The sequence below is a fragment of the Cryptomeria japonica genome, chromosome 8, assembly GCF_030272615.1.
Source record: "Cryptomeria japonica chromosome 8, Sugi_1.0, whole genome shotgun sequence".
Taxonomy (NCBI): domain Eukaryota; kingdom Viridiplantae; phylum Streptophyta; class Pinopsida; order Cupressales; family Cupressaceae; genus Cryptomeria; species Cryptomeria japonica.
In genome coordinates this window covers 161,570,373-161,594,503 of record NC_081412.1, presented here as the reverse complement: position 1 = coordinate 161,594,503, position 24,131 = coordinate 161,570,373, and the positions used below count along the sequence as shown (strand labels likewise).

Genomic DNA, 24,131 nt, shown 5'->3' with positions numbered 1-24,131 from the left:
TTTTGGTTCAAAGTTACCCCTAGCAGTAGTATTGCTGAAATGTCAACATTTGGGGGCAATTTGGCCCCATTTTGAATCAAAAGGGAGAGGTATCTATCCTTATTGTGATTAATAAGCGTGCTTAAGATCATGAGGATGTGTGGATCTTGTTGAGTTGCCTCGAGTTCTTCTGGTGTCAAGTTTCGTTGGCTTTCTTTTGTTGAAGGCATGTTGTGAGTATTTATTGGCAATATTGGAGCTCTTTGGGGCTATGTGTGTTGATAGCTTGATAAGTTCATGCTCCACATAGGGTTAACAAAAGGGTCACTACTTAGATCCATCTTCTGCTTATCCCTTTGTGATTTGGTTAATGGCATGAATGACTCCTATGACGACTTGTGAGTGCAAGACCTATAACAATTTATGGTGCAACTAGGATGACAATACTAGAGTCTTGAAAGACTATGTATGCAAATTACCCTAATACTCTACTGAAGATTAGGACGAGGAGGTTGTTTTTGTTGCAGTATAAGTCTTTGAAGCCTTTCTTGAATGATTTCTCTTTTAGCTGCTCTTTTGATTTAGACTGCTTTTCTTATTTCCTCGTCTATGACAAACTCAACTCCTCTATACAGGGGGACACTTGTTCTCAACTTCCATGCAAGGTTGTCAAGACCGTCAATGATTTCTCCCTGATCGTCATTTGGACCAATATTGGGTTGCTCAAATGGGAAGAAATTGTCACCACGTAAGACTATTGCAACACATGCTATGGGGACTCTCTAAAGAACATGAAAATGCAACTAAATGAGACTTACTCTATTGACCAAGTAGATGGCACTGCTCAAAAGACGTTAAGAGTTTGTTGATGACCCAAATTGGAATTTTGGAAAACAATTCTCTATGCTAGATTGATGAGCAAGGGAACCAAGATTGATATGATGATTAACTGAATGTTGGGGTCTTTTGGACTCAATAATCTTTGGGGAGAATGTTTGGACTTGATAAATATTAAGACTATGCAAGAGCTAAGTGAAAATGACAGACTTGGATTTGACACCAAATGCAAAAAAAAGGACTAGGGAAAGACTTAAGCATGACCTAGGCAAATACTATATGAGGACTGATGCGAATGTAATATGGACTATTCCAGGGCAATATGATGACTAAGCATGAACTATGCAAAATAAAAGCTAAACTTAGACCAGGAAGTAACAAATGCAAGACCTACTAGGTAAGGACTTATTGCTTATGCAAGGACAATATGAGGACTAAGGCTGGACTATGCAAGATACACTAGGTAAGGACTAATGCAATATTGAATATGCCAAGGATGATATGAAGACTAAGGATGAACTATGCAAGATGAAGACTAAGGACCTGGAATTGACCTATGATCGCAAAGGGTGTAAAGAAGAAACTTTGTTTTGATAATTTTAAGACTTGGTTTGACTGTTTCATGTTGATCGAGATGTTTGTTTGGGTGACCTTGTTTGGGCAGAATTTTGCATTTTGAAGGATTTTGCAAACACAACATACAGATGTGAAAGACAGTATGGCCAACTGAATTGGTTTTTTACAACTCTGAGAGTTACGTGAGAAAAAGGGCCTAAATGGGCCCATGAAGGACCGACTCTTACTTGTTTAAGACATTGAACAAATTCAAGACATGAGAAGCATTTACAACCTAGGATGAAAAGAGGAAACCATTCGTGGGCCCCTCGCAACAAAATACCTCATACAAGATGGACAGATAGAGACTCTGGTAGCACTCGCTCCACTCCATGACACTCACTTCTTGGGCATGCCAGATTCTCTTACCTTGAAGATTTGAAGATCTTTTAACCGAGGAATTCCTATCTCATCAAGATGGGCACATGAGAGGTATCTACAGGGTACGGTCCGCACTCCTTGAACCATCAAATGTGAGATTTTGGGCAACTAAAACATTTATTTCATAGTATAGCTTTGAGGGATCACCAATCCATCAACAAATTCTTGAAGCAATCCACTTAAGGCTTTAACTAGGCTTATCGGTGCAGAGGGGGCCTCCACATACATCAAATTCACTCAACCTCCAGCCGCCTGACCAACATATTTATATAGCAGCTTGGAAAACCCGCTCAATATCATGTTACAAGAATCAATATCCCCAACATGTCCTAATTCTAGATACCTCTGTGGGGTGATGAAATCCCCAATAAAAGAATATCCCTCACTGCTAAAATAAAAATGGGTGTCGTTGTCCCTTTTCCTTATCTCCCAAGACCCCGAAGGTGGGTGGAAAGGTACATCATGCAACTGTGGGTCCACCCTAGGGAATGAACAAGCACTCCAAACATAGTAGACATAAGTTCTTTAACCTTAAATCATTGCAATGTGTGACCTATGCTAAGCATTAAACAAGTTCATGTTCATTTTAAAACCCAATCAAAATGTGAGTTGCATACACACGGGTTTATTTTAGAGAACTAAAACCAAATGTGAGAAAAAAATGGACACCTTGCAAATCACACGTTATTAGTTTCAAATAGGAGTCTTGGATTGATCGTTTCTTCCTTGTGCTTCCCGCCACACACTGCAGACAAACTGTTAGTAGAACCAGAAAATCCGAACAAAAAATAATAGACACAACGGAAAGAAACCTATACTATCACACGAATGTGAAAACACTACTAAATGAATGCGACATAATTTAACAACACATTCAAAATGGAATCAGAGTGCTTGTGAATTTCTAACAAAATGATTGCAAATTTCTGTTAAAACACATGTGACACAAATATTGACAAAAAACCCAGAATTAAAAAGTTCTCAAATCAGAAAGTTAGGCAGTTGAAAATTTAACAAATTTTTCTCTATAATCCTAATGTTGTTTCTTCTATCATTCCATATTTTTGTATATAGCCATAGAAAAGTTTTCGGTATTTGGCATAAGCAATTTGTAGCTCAGGTTCGTTGAATTTTCTCTCTTCTTGTAACAATTTATGGAAGTATTGTTGTTGTTTTCTCTGTTCAACGCTCCTCCTCAATCCTGCAATTCTAAGTTTCACCCTGTGTGCCATATATTAGGAACATTTTAAGCAAATACATAAAAATGAAAAGAACCAAATGTAAAAAATTTAGATTTAAAAGACTTGATTAAGATAGGGGAGAAATATTAGTCGCGAGTTGAAATGAATCAATTCTAGGCATGTGTCTCTATTTTGAATGTATGTGACATTGTCTATCAACGCTTACGAAATATGTTATGGACGAATGCGAAATTTTTGAAGGATGGATGCAAAATAGGCACATGATGCATGCAAATTTATGTGCCTACGAATGCAAAACATTTTTCTCTATCTGCATGGTGTCGTACAAGTAACCTACAGAAACTTCAAATCAGGTCGAAGTTCGTACACATAACCTACAAAAACACAGTATCAAGAAATGACATTAGTTTGTTGTTCTTCACGTCGGGTTCACCATTTGAAATAAGAAAAAAACTAGTCATAAATAAGCTAGATTTACCAAGCTAACCACCAAAACTTGAATCTAACTAACTAAATCCTTAAGCACAATGAAATAAATAATAGAAATCAATGAAAATTAGAAATTAAGCACATAAAACTCCCTCATTGACTCCGTTGGCATGGCTCTTAGTGTTGTGCTGGGATACATGCATTAGTTAGACACAATAATTCTAAAGGTAGTGGTTAAGAAAATTAGGAGAAATTAAGCTAAATTTATAGATTTTGGATGAGAGAAATGGATGGCCAAGATGCATTCTGGAACATAATTAATCAATGGTGGAGATTGCTTGAGACAAAACTGACTAAGAGTTTAACTCATTTGATTGATGAGTCAACTAGATTGATTGATCAGTGACCTGATTAGATTGATCAGATGAGTGAGTTGATTGATTAGTGAACTGAATTGATTGCTCTATTCCAAAAAGCTAATTGAAAATTGAAAAAGGTGATTGGGGAGTTAATTAGGGAGATGATTGAATAGATTGCTCAGTTGATTGAATTGATTGCTTAGTCAGGCTGAAAGTCAGTGCGAGTTAGAATTTCAACATGTGTTGTAGGAATTTGAAATGAAATTCACATTTGATTTGCATTTTATTTGAATTTGGATTTTCAAAAGGTGAAATGCACATGTAATTAATTGAAATTTGGGGAAAATTTGAAATTTTGAATTTTGAATATTTGAATATTTGAAAAGAATAGGTTAGTTAATTAAATAATTTTAAGAAATTATTTAATTATTTAGAAATTAAATTTTAATTAAATAATAAAGATTATTTAATTAAAGGTTTTAATCATTATTTTTTTAATTTATTTTTAATAATGCCTGGTAAACTTTTTAACGTGACCGGTGATGTTGGCATGACACGCCCTCTGGCTCCATGTGAAACACTTTTGACCCAAAGCTATGAACCGATGAGGCCACAACCAGGGGACCTCATCCCTACACTTCACTTGTTCAAACCCGCGAGCAAAACGGCCTAGCGAAGACACAAGGCCTACAAGCACAATGGCCCAGCAGGGGTTTGAACCTTGGTGGCTGCTTCACCAACGAAGTGTTTTAACCTCGACACTACCTGTTTGAAGACTGGTTTTAATCATAATTAATTAAAAAGTAAATATGAAATTAATTTAAAGAAGCACTTTAAATGATGAATTGATTAAACGAGAGAGAAATAGAATAACTAGTAATTTTGGAGAAATGTGATGACTAGAATTAATTCATAAGAATAATAATTAGTTCTAATTAAATAATTTAAGAATTATTTAATTAATAAGATGAATAACTAGTATGTCGTTGATGAGACATTTTTAGGTGTTTACAAGCTAGTTTATTGAGCTAATCTCTCTATGTGTCTGGAGACTCATCCGAAATTAGGTGCACAAATTAAACACTATTTTTGGAAGCTCTTCAAATGAAGATTATGGAAGCTATCCATGAATGTCAAATTTTGGATAGTTATCTCCAATCGGTTTACAAACAGATTTACCACCATTGTTGAAGTACAGAACTTGTGACCTCTTGCTTTCTGTTCAATAACTTATTTTAAAGTGTGAAAGACAAAAAAATCAGATTTTGAATATACCAAACTTCTCCAATTTTCCTGAATAAAGTCATGAATAAAGATGAGAAGTACCTCCAGCCTCCAAGTGAAGCGATTAACATAAGAACATAAATATTATGGTATACTAAATATGCAATAAGCTTATTGGGTCTGCCAATCTCAATTCACAAAATCCTTATAATAGTTTTTACCTCTAATATATTCTTTACAGTGTATGTCATTTTTTACTATCAAGATAGAAGTGATTGAGATGAAAAAGCTTGCAATTCCACAAAACATGTGAAGATTTATGACTTGCAACCAATGCTCTTTTACTTGTTCTCTAATCAATTGCAACTACATGAAATCTACAAAATTCTTGTTGATCTCCTTGTGGCAATTGCCTGATAATTAGTTTTTAATCCCTAATAGCCTAATGGGATATGTACCTGAATGGAGTCGTGGCTTAAATTTTTTGATGGGATATTTCACTAGCAAAAATAAAATTTAATCAATAAACCAGAGGCTTAGAGGAGATCTTGGACATTATAAACATTTGCATCTAATATGACCAAAGTGGAATTACTTTGGCACTATCTAGGGGCATAGAGAACATCCTGAACATCACATATCTTCTTAGTGGTATGTTTTAAGTGAATATTACCTTGGTGGAAATTCACTCTTTAATGTTCTCATAATAGCAAATAGTAACAATATTGTAAATGTTTGCAGAGACTTTTTGTTTGGGTTTTGATTATAAATTTCCATTCAACATGCTTGAATTGTTGCAATATGTTTGAAGAAGTGTCTTAGTAAAAATTAGTGCTCAACATAATACACTGCCATTTTCAAGATTAAAATAATACAATTACACAACACTACCTTTAGTGTTTTTATCTTGTCTTAATATGAATTCATTATTTCTTTCCTAATGTGCAATGATGAACATGTATCATTATCATTGCTATTACCTGTCTTTGATTTTACACATGCATATTTATCTTTTATGTGTTCCAAGATATACATGTTGTAGTTGCCTAAAATACTATGAAGAAATAAAGACATGATATCTTGATCTCTATAAGCAAATTTATCTGCATTGCAAGTTCCAAAAACTCTTAGACAAAGATCTAATACCAATTGAAAGGAAATACAAACAATTTAATAAATTACCACCTAGTACAAAACAATTCCCACCATTTAATCCCATGAGAAAAGACGTAATAGTGGTATATCTGATCTATATAAATTCCAGTAACATTTTGCCATAAACAAGACATAACGAAGAATGGAAGAAAGAACAATCACACAAAGAGATATCAGTGTAGCTTGGGAAACCTTTTGCAAAAAATCCAGCCCTTAAATCAACAAAACCAATGAATTATTTTATGTTAAAAGTATTGAAGGTCACCGAATAGAGCCAACATTCTCTTTTGAAAGATATTGCACGATGGAAAACAATACTTACATGACCATCAGAAAGAAAGAAGCAACTCGCTTACAACTACTCTCAACCAAGGTACCCCGAATACAATCATCTACTCATGCCTCCATATTATATACTATTAGTATCTCTCCCTCTCTATCTTTCTTTATATTTCTCCCCCTTCTCTCTATATTTTCTTATATCTATATTTGTCCTTCACTTTATCTCGCCCTCTATATCTTTATCTCTTCCTCTCTCTATTCCTATATAGGTCTCTAACTCTCCCTATCTCTCCATCTTTATATCTCCCTTTAACTCTTATCCATTTATCTCACTCTTCCTTTCTGATTCTATCTTTCTCTCTATCCGTCTATCTCTAGACATGTCTCGATCTCTCAATCCATTCACCCCCCCCCTCTCTCTCTCTCTCCTTAGACCTTTATATCTCTTTGCCTATATCTCTCTCTTCATATTTCTTCTTCCATCTCTCCCTCTATATCTATCTCATTATCTTTCCATCTCTTTCTACCCCTTTAAATCACTACCTATCTCTATCTTAAATCTTTATATCTCAATGTCTCACATTATATTCCTCTCTCTCTCTCTCTCTCTCTCTCTCTATATATATATATATATATATATATATATATATATATATATATGTCCTTTTGCATCTCCATCTCCATCTTTATCTTCATCTCCTATCTATATATGCTTATTCCATCCATCTCTTTCTCTTTCTATCCCTACCTCTGTTAATTTTGTAATGTCGGTCGTACTATTTCATGCTTCCGATATATATATATATATATATATATATATATATATATATATATATATTTGATTACATATACTAATATGTTAATGTTAACTAATGATAAATAAAACCAAAGTTAACTTATTGCGTTTGACCAACGGTTACACCGTTCATGGTATTGAGTGGTAAAACGATTCTCAAACAAGTCGCACTCCTTCTGATCGGGTAAGTAAACGGTGACTAGTTTATATACTGTGGTGAGAGGTACGTAGGGAAGAGATGTGTCTTCCCATGTGGGAAGACATATCTCTTCACTACGTAACCCCACATCCACTTATATAGCATGCTTACATTGAGGAGGATGCATACACCAAAATTGATAAGTGTGGTGCATCTTTAAAACACGCTATAGCAGATAAAATATAACTTTTAGATCATATCACCATCTCATCTATTTTGATCATAGAATTTTGAAAGAACTTAACATGGTATCAGAGCGAAGTTAAGGAAGATCATATTAAAATTGTGTAACGATCTCATAAACTTTCACCAGGCTCTTACTAAGATCACATTCTCATAATCCTAATGGCAACCAGAATTAGGTTTGAAGATAGATTAGATGGAGCATCAAATTTTGTATCTTGGAAATTCGGGATCATGCTTGTTTTGAAAGAAAACAAAATTGACTCCCATGTCAAAACTGAAATTCCTGAACCCTCCAATGATACGGAGAAAATTCAGTGGATCGAGGGCAGTGAGAAGGCCCTTAAGATAATTGTGGATTCAGTAAGAGACCACATTGTACCAGTTATTTCTAAATATGAGACGGCCTTTTAGATGTTCAAAGCACTAGCTGACATTTATGAAATCAACAACACTAGCAGGGCTCTCACTCTAAAGAATCAACTACACCATATAAAGATGAATAAAGGAGAAATAGTTACATCCTATTTCTTGAGGATCACTGAGCTTAGGGATCAACTATCCACTATTGGACATCTAGTAGACAACAAAGAACTTGCTATGATGGCCCTAAATGAACTTCCTACCTCATGGGAATCGTTCATTCAAAGAATCAGTACTCGTTCTAAATTTCCTAAGTTTGATAGATTGAAAACCAATTGCATTCAAGAGGAATCTCGACTTGTCACAAGAGGAATAAAATAAAACAATGGTAATGAAGACATTCAAGTTCTAAACTCTAATTCCCACAAGAAAGGAAAGAAGAACTTTAAGAGAAAGAGGGACAACATCTCAAATGGGAAGAGGTCTTCAAAGAAGAAGAGAGACATTTTTGAAGTACAATGTTTCAAATGTGACCAATATGGGCACTATGCAATGAAGTGTCCAAACATGATCAAACAACAAGCTTCAATGGCAGAAATTAATAAAGGGAGTAATTCCGAGAAGCTAGTATTCTACTCAGCCCTCTCTAGTCAAGTCACCTCCAGTTTCAACACATGGGTGATTGACAACGAAGCAACTTAACACATCACTAGATTTTGTGAGCACCTAGATACACTTGTGGAAAGTTCAAATGAAGAAGTGACAATTGGTGATGACTCAAATTATCCAGTTATGGGAATAGGAACCTGCAATATCAACCTAAAGTCAGGCATATCCCTACAGGTGGCTAGAGTTCTATTTGTACCTGGTATAAAGAGAAACCTTGTCTCAGTTTCTGCACTTGAAGATAAGGGTTATAGATTAACCTTTATGGAAGGAAAAGTACTTGCTTGGCCAAAGAAATCCACCATCAAGAAAGCCCACACCATTGGAATAAGACGAGGGAGCCTCTACAAACTTTGCACCACTCCACCTCTAGCCTTGATTCATGAGACTCCAGATTCGAATGAACTTTGGCACAGAAGATTAGGGAACCTTCATTTCCATGCCCTACCTAAGATAGAGAAGATGGTGATCGGCTTACCTAAGCTAAGTCAAAAATCTGAAGGAGCCTGCAAAGGGTGTGCCTTGGGAAAGAATACTAAAGGGTCTTTTAATTCTAGCAACAATCAATCCAAAAATGTATTAGAATTAGTTCATTCTGATTTACATGGACCCATGTCTGTACCCTCATTAGGGGAATTTTTATATTATGTAATATTTGTAGATGATTATTCTAGGAAGACCTGGATATATTTTCTGAGGTACAAAGAGTCTGAAGAAATCCTTTCTAAATTTAAGGAATTCAAAGCTCTTGCAGAAAATATGACAGGTAAGAAAATCATAACTGTAAGAATAGACAATGGGGGGGAATACACTTTTGATATGTTTGTAGATTATTGTATAAATGTTGGGATTAAGAGGGAGTTAACTGTACCTTATAACCCACAACAAAATGGGGTAGCTGAAAGAAAGAATATGACTATAGTAGAAGCTGCTAGGGCTATGTTGTTTGACCAAAATATACAAACCTCATTTTGGGCTGAAGCATCTAGGACAACTGTGTACATTCAAAATAGATGTCCTCATTCTCTTCTTGACAATAAAACCCTTGAAGAAACCTTTACTGGCAACAAACCTGACATAAGTCATTTCCGGATCTTTGGGTGTCCACTCTATATTCATGTCCACAAAGAAAAGAGGTCAAAGTTAGATACTTCTGGAAAGAAAGGAGTATTTGTTGGGTACAGTGAAACCTCTAAAGCCTACATAATATACATACCTAGTCAAAGACAAATTGAACTAAGCAGAGATGTCATCTTTGAGGAAGACATAGCATTCAGGAGGTCCAAAAGCTCTAATGAATTAGAACACCAAGATCCTCCTACAAGCTTGGATGAGGATTCCACCCCTGAGATTTAGAGGGAGACCCCTGAAGATGCTGAGCATGAAGTTCAAGGTTTACCTTTAGAAAAAAATTATCCCGAAACTAGGAAGAGACCACTTTGGGCTAAAAAGATGCTTCAAGAAGCTGAAAATTATGCTGCTCCAAAGGGGACCTTCAGAGAAAGTAAGAGACCTAACCCATTTTTCAGTTATACTGCCTTGATGAGTGAGATCATTGATGCAAAACCTTCCTGTGTTGGAGATGCGCTCAAGCATCAAGTTTGGAAAGATGCTATGTCAGAAGAGTATCAGTCAATTATGAAAAATGATGTCTGGGATATTGTGCCTAGGCCTAAAGGCAAATCTGTGGTATCTTCTAAATGGCTCTTCAAAATCAAACATGCCACAGATGGCAGCATTGAGAAGCACAAAGCAAGGTTTGTTGCCAGAGGTTTCTCACAGAAAGAAGGTACTAACTATGAAGAGACATTTTCTCCTGTTGCTAGATACACTTCTATCCGAGCAGTTTTGGCTATTGCAACATCTAAAGGATGGAAATTCCATCAAATGGATGTCAAGACTGCTTTTCTGAATGGTAAGATTGAAGAAGTTTATTTGGAGCAACTTGAAGGTTTTGTGATTCATAAGGCTGAATCACACGTCGACAGATTAAAGAAAGCTCTTTATGGATTGAAACAGACCCCCAAAGCATGGTATGGAATAATTGATCACTATCTCTTGGAATTAGGGTTTTTCAAGAATGAAGCAGATCCAAATCTGTACTACAAGGTAATCAATGGTGAATTATTAATTCTTATTCTTTATGTTGATAATCTACTAATCACATGAGAGGATAATTGTATTTCTCGATGTAAGAAAGAATTAGCCTCTGAGTTTGATATGAAAGATTTAGGAATTCTTCACTACTTCCTTGGATTGGAAGTTTGGCAGCAAGCATACGGTATAATCCTTAATCAAGGAAAATACACCATTGATATACTCAAGAGATTTAGAATGTTGGATTTTAGATCCATGACCACACCTATGGAGACAAATCTGCACAAGCTAAAGGAAACAGCTGCAGAATCAAAGTTTGCAGATCCTACACTCTACAGACAGATTATTGGATCTCTAATGTATTTGGTAAACACAAGACCTGATATATGTTATGATGTAAATGCACTAAGCCAGTTCATGTGTGAACCTAGGGAAATACATCTTGTTGTTGCAAAGCATATTCTGAGATATCTTTGAGGAACTATTGGTTTTGGTTTGAAATATAAACATGTAGAACTTGACCTACATGGATTCACTGATTCTGATTGGGCTGGAAGCATAGTTAACAAGAAAAGCACATCAGGATGTTGCTTCAGTTTAGGATCAGGAATGATCTCATGGATATGTATAAAACAGTCTTCAGTTGCTTAGAGTTCTACAAAAGCTGAATACATTGCAGCCTCCATGGGAGAAAGAGAAGCTATATGGTTCTAGAAATTGCTTGTAGGACTGTTTGGTCAGCCCTTAAATCCTATTGTCATCTACTGTGACAATCAGAGTTGCATAAAGCTTTCAATGAATCCAATATTTCATGATAGGTCTAAACACATTGAGATTCCTTATCACTATGTTCGAGATATGGTGGAAAGGAATGTGATCCGACTGAATCATATTAGTACAGGTGATCAAATTGCAGACATTCTTACCAAGCCTCTCTCCAGGATGAAGATTGAACACTTTAGAGATAAACTTGGTATGATTGAAAATGTTATTTAATTTTGAGATAGAGTTTCATTTATTCTGATATACTAATATATTTAAAGATGTTTAGTGTGTAAACTCTTTTATTTGTCATGTGTGTGACTCCATGACTGCATGGGCCTTATGTGAACATTATTGAAGGGTGATGACTTTTCAATAATGAACACTTGTTTCAAATTGATATTGTAAGGTGACGATTTTACAATTATCAATTTAACTATCTTGATGGATATCATGTGACTTGATATCTGTGGACATGTCATGATAGTATATATATCTCTGAGACATTATGGTAGATATTTGTTGGTTGATATCATTAAATAAACCATAATTATGATAGAGATCTTCATGGTGAATATTATGAACATAATATTCATGGACATGCCATGAAATCATTATCAGTATGGTAGGCATCATGTGACTTGATGCCAGTGCACATACCTTACTTGATAACTATGAGTTATGGTGAGTATCATGAGACTTGATATTCATTGTTGAACAATATCTCTGAATATCACTATGGTGTGATATCTCCTCTCTTCATAATCAGTGGATGAATTGTAATGTTTTCTCTAACATGAAATGTGTCCTCCCTAGTTAAGAGGGAGTGTTAATTTTGTAACGTCGGTCGTACTATTTCATGCTTCCGATATATATATATATATATATATATATATATATATATATATATATATATATATATATATATATATATATATATATATATATATATATATATATATGTTAACGTTAACTAATGATAAATAAAACCAAAGTTAACTTATCACGTTTGACCAACAGTTACACCGTTCATGGTATCGGGTGGTAAAGTGATTCTCAAACAAGTCGCACTCCTTCTGATCGGGTAAGTAAATAGTGACTAGTTTATATACTGTGGTGAGAGGTACTATCACAACCCTCCTTTATCACTTTTGGATTTAAATTACAATTTTATTTTATATTTTTGATAAGCTATTTGAATGATTGAATGAATGTTATAAAAAGAATGAAAATAATAACACACACACACACACATGGAAAATATACATTGTTTTTATTTATTTATTTTCCACATTCAATTATGGCACATGTTGTAGGAAGAATAAGAAGCTTCTAGAGGATTCTCCACCACCTTGCATGTAACTCCTCCACTAAGTCTAATCAATTTGCATGAAGTCCAAAATTGGGAAAGAATCTCCTTTTTAATTAAAATTTTCTAGATAGTGGGAAGGAGGGAATTTTCTTATAAAAGTATATGCAAGTTTCAAAGAAGGGAGTTGATTATGTTTTGAAGGAAAATTTCCTAAGCCTTAGAGGTAGATCTTTTTGGTAGTCTCATTTTCGTTGCAGGAATTTTAAGTTGTGGTTTGAAGAATTTCTCTCAAGTTGCAAGCAAGGATCATAAGGGTAGCTAGTGGATTCAACATCAAGCTTGCTAAACCAGGTTCTCTCCTTGTTGTTTATCTTTATATTTACTTATGAGGAATTCGTAATGTCAAAAATAGTTATAGATCTTCCTTTATATAAAGAAATTCTTTTATTAGATTTCAAATCTTTTACTTGGAGATAAATAATAATGATAATGCTTTCATATAGTGCATGCAAAGGATAGTTATTTATTTATTTTATTTTTCTTAAGAAGATGTGCACATGATCTTGTTTTTTTTTGTTTTTTTCCAAAGATTTTAGCAAAAAGAAGATCATGTTCTTTTATTTGTTTAAAATCTCTCTTCTCGAGATTAAAATTCTTCCTTGTATGATTGAATCTTTTTCAATTCTCTGGTTCTTCGAATGAAAATCTGAGTCTCATTCTTTAAATCTCTCTGAGATTATTAGATAAATAATTCTTTTCTGTGATTATTAGTTAAACAAATCTCTCTGTGAATATTAATTAAAATAAAATCTCTCTGTGAAATGAGTTGAATAAAATCTCTGTGAAATGAGTTGAATAAAATCTCTTTGTGAATATTGGTTGAAACTCTGTGAATATCAGTTGAATAAAATCCTCCTGTGAATACTGGAAACGAATTCTGGAAATAAACAATTCCCCTGTGAAATCTGGAAATAAACCTCCTCCCCGTGAATGCTGGAATAAGCTCTTTGTCTCTCTCTGTAAATGTTAACCTCCTGTTTACTGTAAAAATCAAATCTAAAACAATTGTTTAAATTCTGTTTTATTTATGTTCTTATTTTCATAAATGAATACGCTCTTTGTTTATATATATGGATGTCATTAAATAATTGAAAATGTAAACTATATATATATATATATAAAGTTTGTGTCAAATGTTAAAATTTATTAATGTTGCATTATATTAAAATTATTCCAAATGTTAAAATATATTAATGTTGCATGTAATAGTAATGGCACGATTTTTGAAAAATATTCGAAGGATTACGGAGGCGTACAGGGGTGGCAGTTATTGTAACCGGCGAAGGGGATAGTGGTACCCACCACTACCCTTGCGGTCACCGTCACGGCAGTGGCCGCAAGGGAGTGGAGGGGACCACGGTGTCCCCTCAACCCTACGGGCCTGCGCATGCTGGACCGCAGGGGTGACGGGACCCGTTGTCCCCACTCCCCCTATTTGCTATTAAACAAAACAAATTCGCTTTTTTATTTATTATACTCTTTGAAATTGCAAATTGGAATTTTTAATAATTGTTTTAATTAAATTTTAAGTTAATTTTTTTTATAATTGTTTTTAATTAAATTTGAAGTTAATTTTTAATAATTGTTTTAGTTAAATTTTAAGTTAATTATCAATGATTGTTTTAGTTACATTTTTTGTTAATTGCTAACAATTGTTTAGTTAAATTTTAAGTTAATAAATTAGCAAAGGATTGAAATCAAAAATTATTGTCTCAATCCCTTTAGGGATTTATTGGACTACTTGATTAGTGATTTTGGCTCACTTAAAAACAAATAAGTCTTATTATTACTATTTGATCCAAAATTTCCAAAAGTATAAACTAATCACTCATTTGGAACTAGTAACTCTATAATTTAAATATTCTCACGATCGAAGTAAACATTACTTAATCTCGTATGTAAATGTCACTATTTTTACATCATGCGCATTACTTATATGTTAAATTGCATTCATTGATGAGCAAGTTACCTTCCCATTTTCTTCATACAAGTTACATGTTTTAATATATGAGTTCATAATTGCCTTTATCATACCATTATATATTAATTAGTTGAGTTGTAGAAGAATGGTATTTCTTTTTATCAAATGGCACTTGGTTGCCATCAAAGTAGTTATTCAAATAATTAACTTCGAAAGGTTTAATTATGTACATTCATTTCGTGATTATTTTCAAGCATGATGTTTTCATAGCTCTTAGTTAGAAAACTAAATAAAGGAAGATGAAAACCAAAACCTAGTAGCGTTCGGTATATACGGTGCCTCTGGGTCACGCTTATGGGTAATGTTGTCGTGTTGAACTACTGCACTTAACGCCTAATAAAGCTACATCAACGACGTCTGTGGCATCGTCCCTATAAATCGTCGGGGAGTAATAAGGGACACTTGGAAGTTAAAATCCAAGGGGCGGGTAATCCCTCTTGGACCGATAATCTAATAAGATAATTTTTAAATGATTTTACATCCGTTGAGACCATAGAGTAGAAAACAAAACTACATACTTTACGCCTTGATCCCGTGCTGGAGCGGGTATGTAGGCAGTCTTGGGATGGAGTTGTCCCTCGTACTCAGGCATTCGTGGGTGGGGTCTAGGCTTGGTAAAAGAAAGATTGAGTAAGAATCCTATTTTGAAAGATAAGATAATTAAATTGGAAAAAGTAATTCAATGCATACTCAGAAGGAATCCCGTATGGATTCGCTTGACTTCCCGAGGCTTTAAGCCAAATTCCGAGGCAAAATTCAAGCTTGTATTATGTTATTTAATTACTCCTAAGGATGACGACCTCAGTGCACTTCTGCTAGAAGAGTGTAGTACTTAGTGAGTGGCTCAGGACCCGAATGGTCCCGACGAGTCTAATTCTTTGGCCAGAGCACCTCCTATCTCAATTGGATAGATGCCTACCCCGTGTGGGTAGATGCCTATCTCATATTGGATAGATGAAATCTTATGTCCCGTGGACCGATGCCTAACCCATATGGTTAGATGCTCATCCTGGATGGATGAATGCCTAATCCAAATGGATGGATGCCCAGAGTATGCAATTGAATCAAACACAATGATTAAATTAAACCAAAAAAAAAAGAATGGTCAATTTTGTTGGGTTAATTAAGGTGGGTTATTACATGTGGTATTAGAGAAAAGGTTCAAATCTAGGCCTTGTGCTCACTTTAATTTATACAACTAAGGGAATGTTTTGCAATGATAGAAATTAAATTTTAAAAATCTTAAATCAAGAACTAACTAAGTGTTTGCCGAGGGCAAGGGTACAATTTCCTGAGTTTGAACAAGGGTAGACCTCTATGTGGCACCCCTAGGATTATATGATATAATTATTGGAATGAGTTGGTTAACAGACCATCAAGCTAATTTAGATTGCTATAACAAAGTTGTTGAATGTTTGGATGATGGGGGGAAAAAGGTCAAAATCCAAGGAAAGTTTAAACCCATTAATATAGAAACCATCTTAGCCATGCAATTAAAGAAGGAAAGGAGAAGAGGAGGCCTAATCTATATGGTTGAAATTGATGAAGGAAAAGAGGAAAATACCCCAACCTTTGAAAATACCCCCTTCTTAAAGGAATTCAAGGATGTATTTCCAGAAGAGTTACCCGGCTTACCTCCTAAAAGGAAGTTTGACTTTTCTATTGAAGTACTACTAGGAGTGGAACCAGTATCAAGGGCACCTTATCGAATGAAACAACTGAATTACAAGATTTCAAAATGCAATTAGAGGAACTCTTAGCTAAGGGATTAATAAGGCCAAGTGTATCACCATGGGGAGCGTCAATCTTATTTGTTAAGAAGAAGGATGGAACCTTAAGACTATGCATCGACTATAGGATGTTGAACAAGGTCACCATAAAGAATAGGTATCCCTTACCTCGCATAGAGGATCTTTTTGACCAAATGAAAGGAGCAGCAGTTTTCTCAAAGATAGACCTCCGGTCAGGGTACCATCAACTCAGAATTAAGGAGGAAGACATTCTGAAGACAACTTTCAAGACTAGATATGGGCATTATGAATTCACAGTAGTTCCTTTTGGTGTAACCAATGCCCCAGCTGCATTTATGAACCTAATGAATAGTGTACTCCATGACTACTTGGATAAATTTGTTTTGGTATTTTTGGATGACATATTGATTTACTCTAAGAATGAGGAGGAACATTTAGTGCACCTGCAAATTGTTTTGCAAAGGTTGAGAGAACATAAGTTATATGGGAAATTGTCAAAATGTGCCTTCTTTGAGGAAAAGATTCACTACCTTGGGCACATAATATCAAAGGAAGGAATAGTAGTTGATCCAGATAAAATAAAGGCAATAGTAGAATGGCTGATCCCTAAAAACGTTTCAGAGGTAAGAAGCTTTATGGGGCTAGCAGGTTACTATAGGAGGTTTGTGGAAGGATTCTCTAAGATAGCAAACCCCATCACCTTATTACAAAGGGAGGGTAAAAGGTTTGTGTGGATAGAACAAAGTGATAAGGCATTCCAAATTTTGAAAGGGAAACTAACTTCAACACCCATTCTAAAGGTACCAGATCCGAATGGACACTTCACAGTCGTAACTGACACTTCTATTGAGGGTTTAGGAGGAGTGCTTGTCCAAGATGAAGGGGTAGTAGCTTACGAATCCAGAAAGCTAAAGACTCATGAAGCCAATTATGCACCCCACGACTTAGAGTTGGCAGCGATTGTGCATGCCCTACAAAAATGGAGACACTTCTTACTAGGGAAGCCCTTTGAGTTAAAGTCAGATAACCAAGGACTAAAATACATCTTTACCCAACCCCACTTAAATGCCAGACAAAGAAGGTGGTTAGAGTTTCTAAGTGAATGTGATTTTGAAATTGAATATATTAAGGGGAAGGAAAATAGGGTGGCAGATGCCTTAAGTAGGAGGAGACACTTGATGACTATAGCAACATTCAAAACTTCTTTCAAAAGGCAAGTAATGGATGAACAAGGACATGACCCATGGTATGAGCAAGTCAAATTGACTTTAGAATACGATCCAACCGATCCTAAGATTGAAGGGTATACATTAGATGAAGATGGGATGCTCAGATACAATAATAGAATCTATATTCCTAATTCAGGGAACTTAAGGGAAGTAGTCTTGTCAGAGGCTCACAATGCCCCTTATTCAAGGCACCCAGGAGTTAACAAACTTTATGCAGATTTAAAGAAGTTATACTTTTGGCAAGGGATGAAGAATGACATTGTCAAGTATGTGGCTAAATGTTTGGAGTGTCAAAGAGTAAAGGCAGAACATAGACATCCAGCTGGATTGTTACAGTTACATGATGTACCTCCACACAAGTGGCAAGTTATTAGCATAGATTTTGTACAAGGGTTACCCATGTCACCTTCTAGGCATGATGCAATAATGGTGGTAATTGACAAACTCACGAAGGTGGCACACTTTATACCAGGGAACCTAACGGATGATGCACCTACCTTGGCTAGGCGCTTTGTTAAGGAAATATTTAGGTTGCATGGAATACCAGAGAAAATCATATCAGATAGAGATGCTAGATTCACTTCAAGGTTTTGGACCACTCTTCAATCAGCTCTAGGAACTCAACTAAATTTTAGCATTGCATACCATCCTGAAACCGACGGTCAGACAGAAAGGACAAATCAGATTATGGAAGACCTACTTCACATGTATTGCATGGACCAATAGAAGAAATGGGAAGAGTACCTACCTATAGTAGAATTTGCTTACAATAATACATATCAAACATCTTTGGGAATGGCACCTTTTGAAGCATTGTATGGTAGACCATGTCGAACACCTTTGAGTTGGGATAGTCTTGAAGATAGAGTAATTATTGGACCAGATATGTTGAAAGAGATGGAGAGGAAAACTAAGAAAATTAGGCGAAGATTGAAGGAAGCCTCAGATAGGCAGAAAAGTTATGTAGACAAAAACAGGACACCAAGGGAGTTTAAGGTGGGAGAGAAAGTCTTCCTAAGGGTTAGGTCACACAAGAGTTCCATAAGATTTGGGAAAAAGACTAAGCTTGCACCTCGTTATGTTGGACCCTTTGAAATATTGGGAAGGATTAATCCAGTTGCATACCGGTTGGCCTTACCTCCCCAGTTGAGCTGAATCCATTATGTCTTCCATGTATCTCTTCTTAAAAAGTATGTACCTGATGAGAAACACATTTTGAATTGGGATGCCTTACAGGTCTAGGGAATGGGAGGAATAATGATAGAGCCATTCAAAATCTTAGAGAGGCGCCAGTGCCAGTTGTGCAACAGAGAGGTTGATCAGTGCAAAGTGCAATGGAACTAGTATGATGAAAGGAATGCCACGTGGGAGGATACTAAGGATATGCAGCAGTTGTATCCTTTTTTGTTTTAATCATGAACTATAGACTCTTTTGGATGCGTTCAATAAGTGCATCGGGACAATGCACAAATTAAGGGGGGCAGGATGTCACAACCCTCCTTTATCACTTTTGGATTTAAATTACAATTTTATTTTATATTTTTAATAAGCTATTTGAATGATTGAATAAATGTTATAAAAAGAATGAAAATAATAATACACACACACACACATGGAAAATATACATTATTTTTATTTATTTATTTTCCACATCCAATTATGGCACATGTTGTAGGAAGAATAAGAAGCTTCTAGAGGATTCTCCACCACCTTGCATGTAACTCCTCCACTAAGTCTAATCAATTTGCATGAAGTCCAAAATTGGGAAAGAATCTCCTTTTTAATTAAAATTTTCTAGATAGTGGGAAGGAGGGAATTTCTTATAAAAGTATATGCAAGTTTCAAAGAAGGGAGTTGATTATGTTTTGAAGGAAATTTTCCCAAGCCTTAGAGGTAGATCTTTTTGGTAGTCTCATTTTCGTTGCAGGAATTTTAAGTTGAGGTTTGAAGAATTTCTCTCAAGTTGCAAGGAAGGATCATAAGGGTAGCTAGTGGATTCAACATCAAGCTCGCTAAACTAGGTTCTCTCCTTGTTGTTTATCTTTACATTTGCTTATGAGGAATTAGTAATATCAAAAATAGTTATAGATCTTCCTTTATATAAAGAAATTCTTTTATTAGATTTCAAATCTTTTGTTTGGAGATAAATAATAATGATAATGCTTTCATATAGTGCATGCAAAGGATAGTTATTTATTTATTTTATTTTCCTTAAGAAGATGTGCACATGATCTTGTTTTTTTGTTTTTTTCCAAAGATTTTAGCAAAAAGAAAATCATGTTCTTTTATTTGTTTAAAATCTCTCTTCCTGAGATTAAAATTCTTCCCTGTATGATTGAATCTTTTTCAATTCTTTGGTTCTTCGAATGAAAATCTGAGTCTCATTCTTTAAATCTCTCTAAGATTATTAGATAAATAATTCTTTTCTGTGATTATTAGTTAAACAAATCTCTATGTGAATATTAATTAAAATAAAATCTCTCTGTGAATATTAATTAAAATAAAATTTCTTTATGAAATGAGTTGAATAAAATCTCTGTGAAATGAGTTGAATAAAATCTCTCTGTGAATATTGGTTGAAACTCTATGAATATCAGTTGAATAAAATCCTCTTGTGAATATTGGAAACGAATTTTGGAAATAAACAATTCCCCTGTGAAATCTGGAAATAAACCTCCTCCCCGTGAATGCTGGAATAAGCTCTCTCTCTGTCTCTCTGTCTGTCTCTGTCTGTCTCTGTCTCTCTCTCTGTCTCTCTGTCTCTCTCTCGCTCTCTCTCTGTAAATGTTAACCTCCTATTTATTGTAAAAATCAAATCTAAAACAATTGTTTAAATTCTGTTTTATTTATGTTCTTATTTTCATAAATGAATACCCTCTTTGTTTATATATATGGATGTCATCAAATAATTGAAAATGTAAACTATATATATATATATATATATATTAAGTTTGTGTCAAATATTAAAATTTATTAATGTTGCATTATATTAAAATTATTCCAAATGTTAAAATATATTAATGTTGCATGTAATAGTAATGGCACGATTTTCTTATATTAATCTTGAGCCTTAATATAAGAAACTGTACCCACTAATCAGTTTACATGAAACCATAGAGTAGAAAACAGAACTACATACTTTATGCCTTGATCCCGTGCGGGAGCGGGTATGTAGGCAGTCTTGGGACGGAGTTCTCCCTCGTACTCAGGCGTTCGTGGGTGGGGTCTAGGCTTGGTAAGAGAAAGATTGAGTAAGAATCCTATTTTGAAAGATAAGATAATTAAATTGGAAAAAGTAATTCAATGCATACTCGGAAGGAATCCCGTATGGATTCGCTTGACTTCCCGAGGTTTTAAGCCAAATTCCGAGGTGGAATTCAAGCTTGTATTATGTTATTTAATTACTCCTAAGGACGGCGACCTCGGTGCACTTCTGTTAGAAGAGTGTAGTACTTAGTGAGTGGCTCAGGACCCGAATGGTCCCGATGAGTCTAAGTCTCTAGCCAGAGCACCTCCTATCCCGATTGGATAGATGCCTACCCTGTGTTGGTAGATGCCTATCCTGTATTGGATAAATGAAATCTTATGTCTTGTATGGAACGATGCCTAACTCGTATGGTTAGATGCTCATCCCGGATGGATGAATGCCTAATCCAAATGGATGGATGCCCAGAGTATGCAACTGAATCAAACACAATGATTAAATTAAACAAAAAAAAAGAATGGTCAATTTTGTTGGGTTAATTAAGGTGGGTTATTACAGGTACATAGGGAAGAGATGTGTCTTCCTACGTGGAAAGACATATCTCTTCACTACGTAACCCCTCATCCACTTATATAACATGCTTACATTGAGGAGGATGCATACACCAAAATTGATAAGCGTGGTGCATCTTTAAAACACGCTATAGCAGATAAAATACAACTTTCAGATCATATCTCCATCTCTTCTATTTTGATCACAAATTTTTGAAAGAACTTAACAACCTCCCCCTCCCCCTCTCTCCCCCTCTCGTTATATTGCAAACATAACATGAGCTTGTTGGTAATTGAGTCTAATTAAGAGGTTTTGTTTCAGTCATGTTTGGATCCCTAAAGGGGATGCATAGTTGATTTAAACCTATCATGTCTCCATTAAAGACCTTTGTTGCACAAATAGTGTCATTTGTTAAATGGCCTACTAATTGATCTTTATTCTATTGCATAAATGTATGCAAAAAAATACCAAATTTTTCTCTAATGGCCCTTCCACAACTCTTTCGTGTACCCATTGCACATTAAGGTGCAATTGCTAGTGTAGATTATATCACAAGATTGAGTGGGCTAATCAATAAAGGCCAAGTTAGACGTGTTAGATTTTTGTTCTTTCTTTATTTCTTGTCTCATATTTTATTCTTGATACAACATGTCATTGCCAATCCAAGGGTGATAATGACTTTTGTAGGCATAGAATTCACTCCTTGAGCAAATATCTTAAGACAATTAACTTGTAAATGAATCCAGTGAGGCACTAAATTCCTCTATTTTGGCATAAATGTGTTTTAATATGAACTTCCATATAGGCTGTAACTGTCACTAAATACAATACCATGATCGAGAACAAATTAAATTGCCTATTGTTGCGTGCACGTTTAATAATATTAACATAGGTTTTAAAATAAAAATGTACTTTTCTTCAAACGATGTGAAGGTGCAAGCTTAGTCAAAATATTTCAGCCAATCACATGATCAATAAATCATTTTATAAATATTTTTTGTTAAAAATTTTGCATGTTAACTTTTGTAAAGATAAAAGTTTATTTTAATTTGAAATTTTTTCACGAAATAATAATAATAATTATATATAGAGATTATACTAATTTCCCCTTAAATAAGTATATGAAGTGGAATGTTTAAATGTCAAGCTAAGCCTGAGAAGAATCTATGAAATGGACGGTTGGAGAAGATTCCTTCTTGAGTTGGCCATGTGCAAAGGGCCTCCATTCTCACCATTCATCAGATTTTCTATGTTGGATGTTCCTCTCCAGCTTGGAAAAATGACATCCTGACCTCCGCAATGACCACATTCATCATGCTTTTTTTTGCCTTAGAAAAAGGAAGATGACAGATCTTTTGGGAAAACTCCACCTGTTTGGATTCAAATTACATTCTTTGCTAATATTGACTTACCCCCACCTGTCATTGCCAGCACACAACTTTTATCTGTTGCCTAACGGTCAATGCCCCACCCACGTTGCCCACGCGGAGTACACCGTGTCTCATTTCGATTCTTGTTAAATACGCACTTCTCTACCAATCTCTGCACCGTTTAAGCTCCCTGGAGAACAGATTTGGAAAGAAGTATCTGTGTAAAAGATTGTAATTTGTAAGTTTTAGCTTTGACAACATGTCAAACAGAGCTTTTATCAGCTCAGTCATGGCGATGGTGTTGAGCATGATTGCTGTTATGGGAGTGACTGCTCAACATGTTCCATCCCCTGCGCCTGCCCCTACCAGCGATGGTAACTAAACCCAAATGCTGTTGCTCTGCTAAATAATTTTTTCTTGGTCAAGATAAATATCTTGATAGTACTGGATTAGTACACTGTTAGATTAGTTCTCTGTGGATCTTCCTGTGGTTCATATATAATTCAAAAGATTGTTTTTGAAATTAATTGTGTATGCTTTCTAATCTATGTATTGGATTTACAATTGATTCTTACTATATATAAATTATGAAAAAACTAAAACCAAGAGCTACTGAAGTTGAACAATACTTCATTTCAGTACTTGATTTGTGCTGCCTTTTAATGCTTTGATTGAATGACTGAATGCAGGGAGCACCATAGATCAAGGAATTGCCTACATTCTGATGTTGGTGGCCTTGCTTCTCACCTATTTCCTGCACTGATGCTACACAAAGACAAGATATGCTTTGCCACATTTTTCGGATCACAGGAATTGTTTTGCTATGGTCTATGTAAATTTTTAACGTTCATGTAAGGGACTGGATCGCCCCTGCTGTAGATCAAGAGCTACAAATATTTATATTCAATTCTTTATTCATTATCCATGCCTTTGCTCTGCTTGGCATAATTGTTCAACATGTTTCATCAAGACATTTTTTTCCAGAAAAGAAGCAGTTTTGTGTATATCATATGGTTAAGATGTTGAAAACACAATATAAATTATGTTTAAGCTGTTGATATTAATGGTGCTATAATTACAGTGTTTACCATCAAAGTTTTAATTTAATTTATATTAATTTAGGTTGCGGTCTTATGGGGCTC

The 24,131-nt window shown here is 35.0% G+C and overlaps 1 long non-coding RNA gene across 1 annotated transcript; it reads left to right on the top strand.

Moving 5' to 3' along the window:
• Window positions 1-23,120: 23,120 nt before the first annotated feature.
• Window positions 23,121-23,912, top strand: LOC131044809 (uncharacterized). The gene is made up of 2 exons (XR_009105709.1): window positions 23,121-23,363; window positions 23,679-23,912. It is a non-coding gene; the product is annotated as an uncharacterized LOC131044809 (long non-coding RNA).
• The last annotated feature ends 219 nt before the right edge of the window (window positions 23,913-24,131 follow it).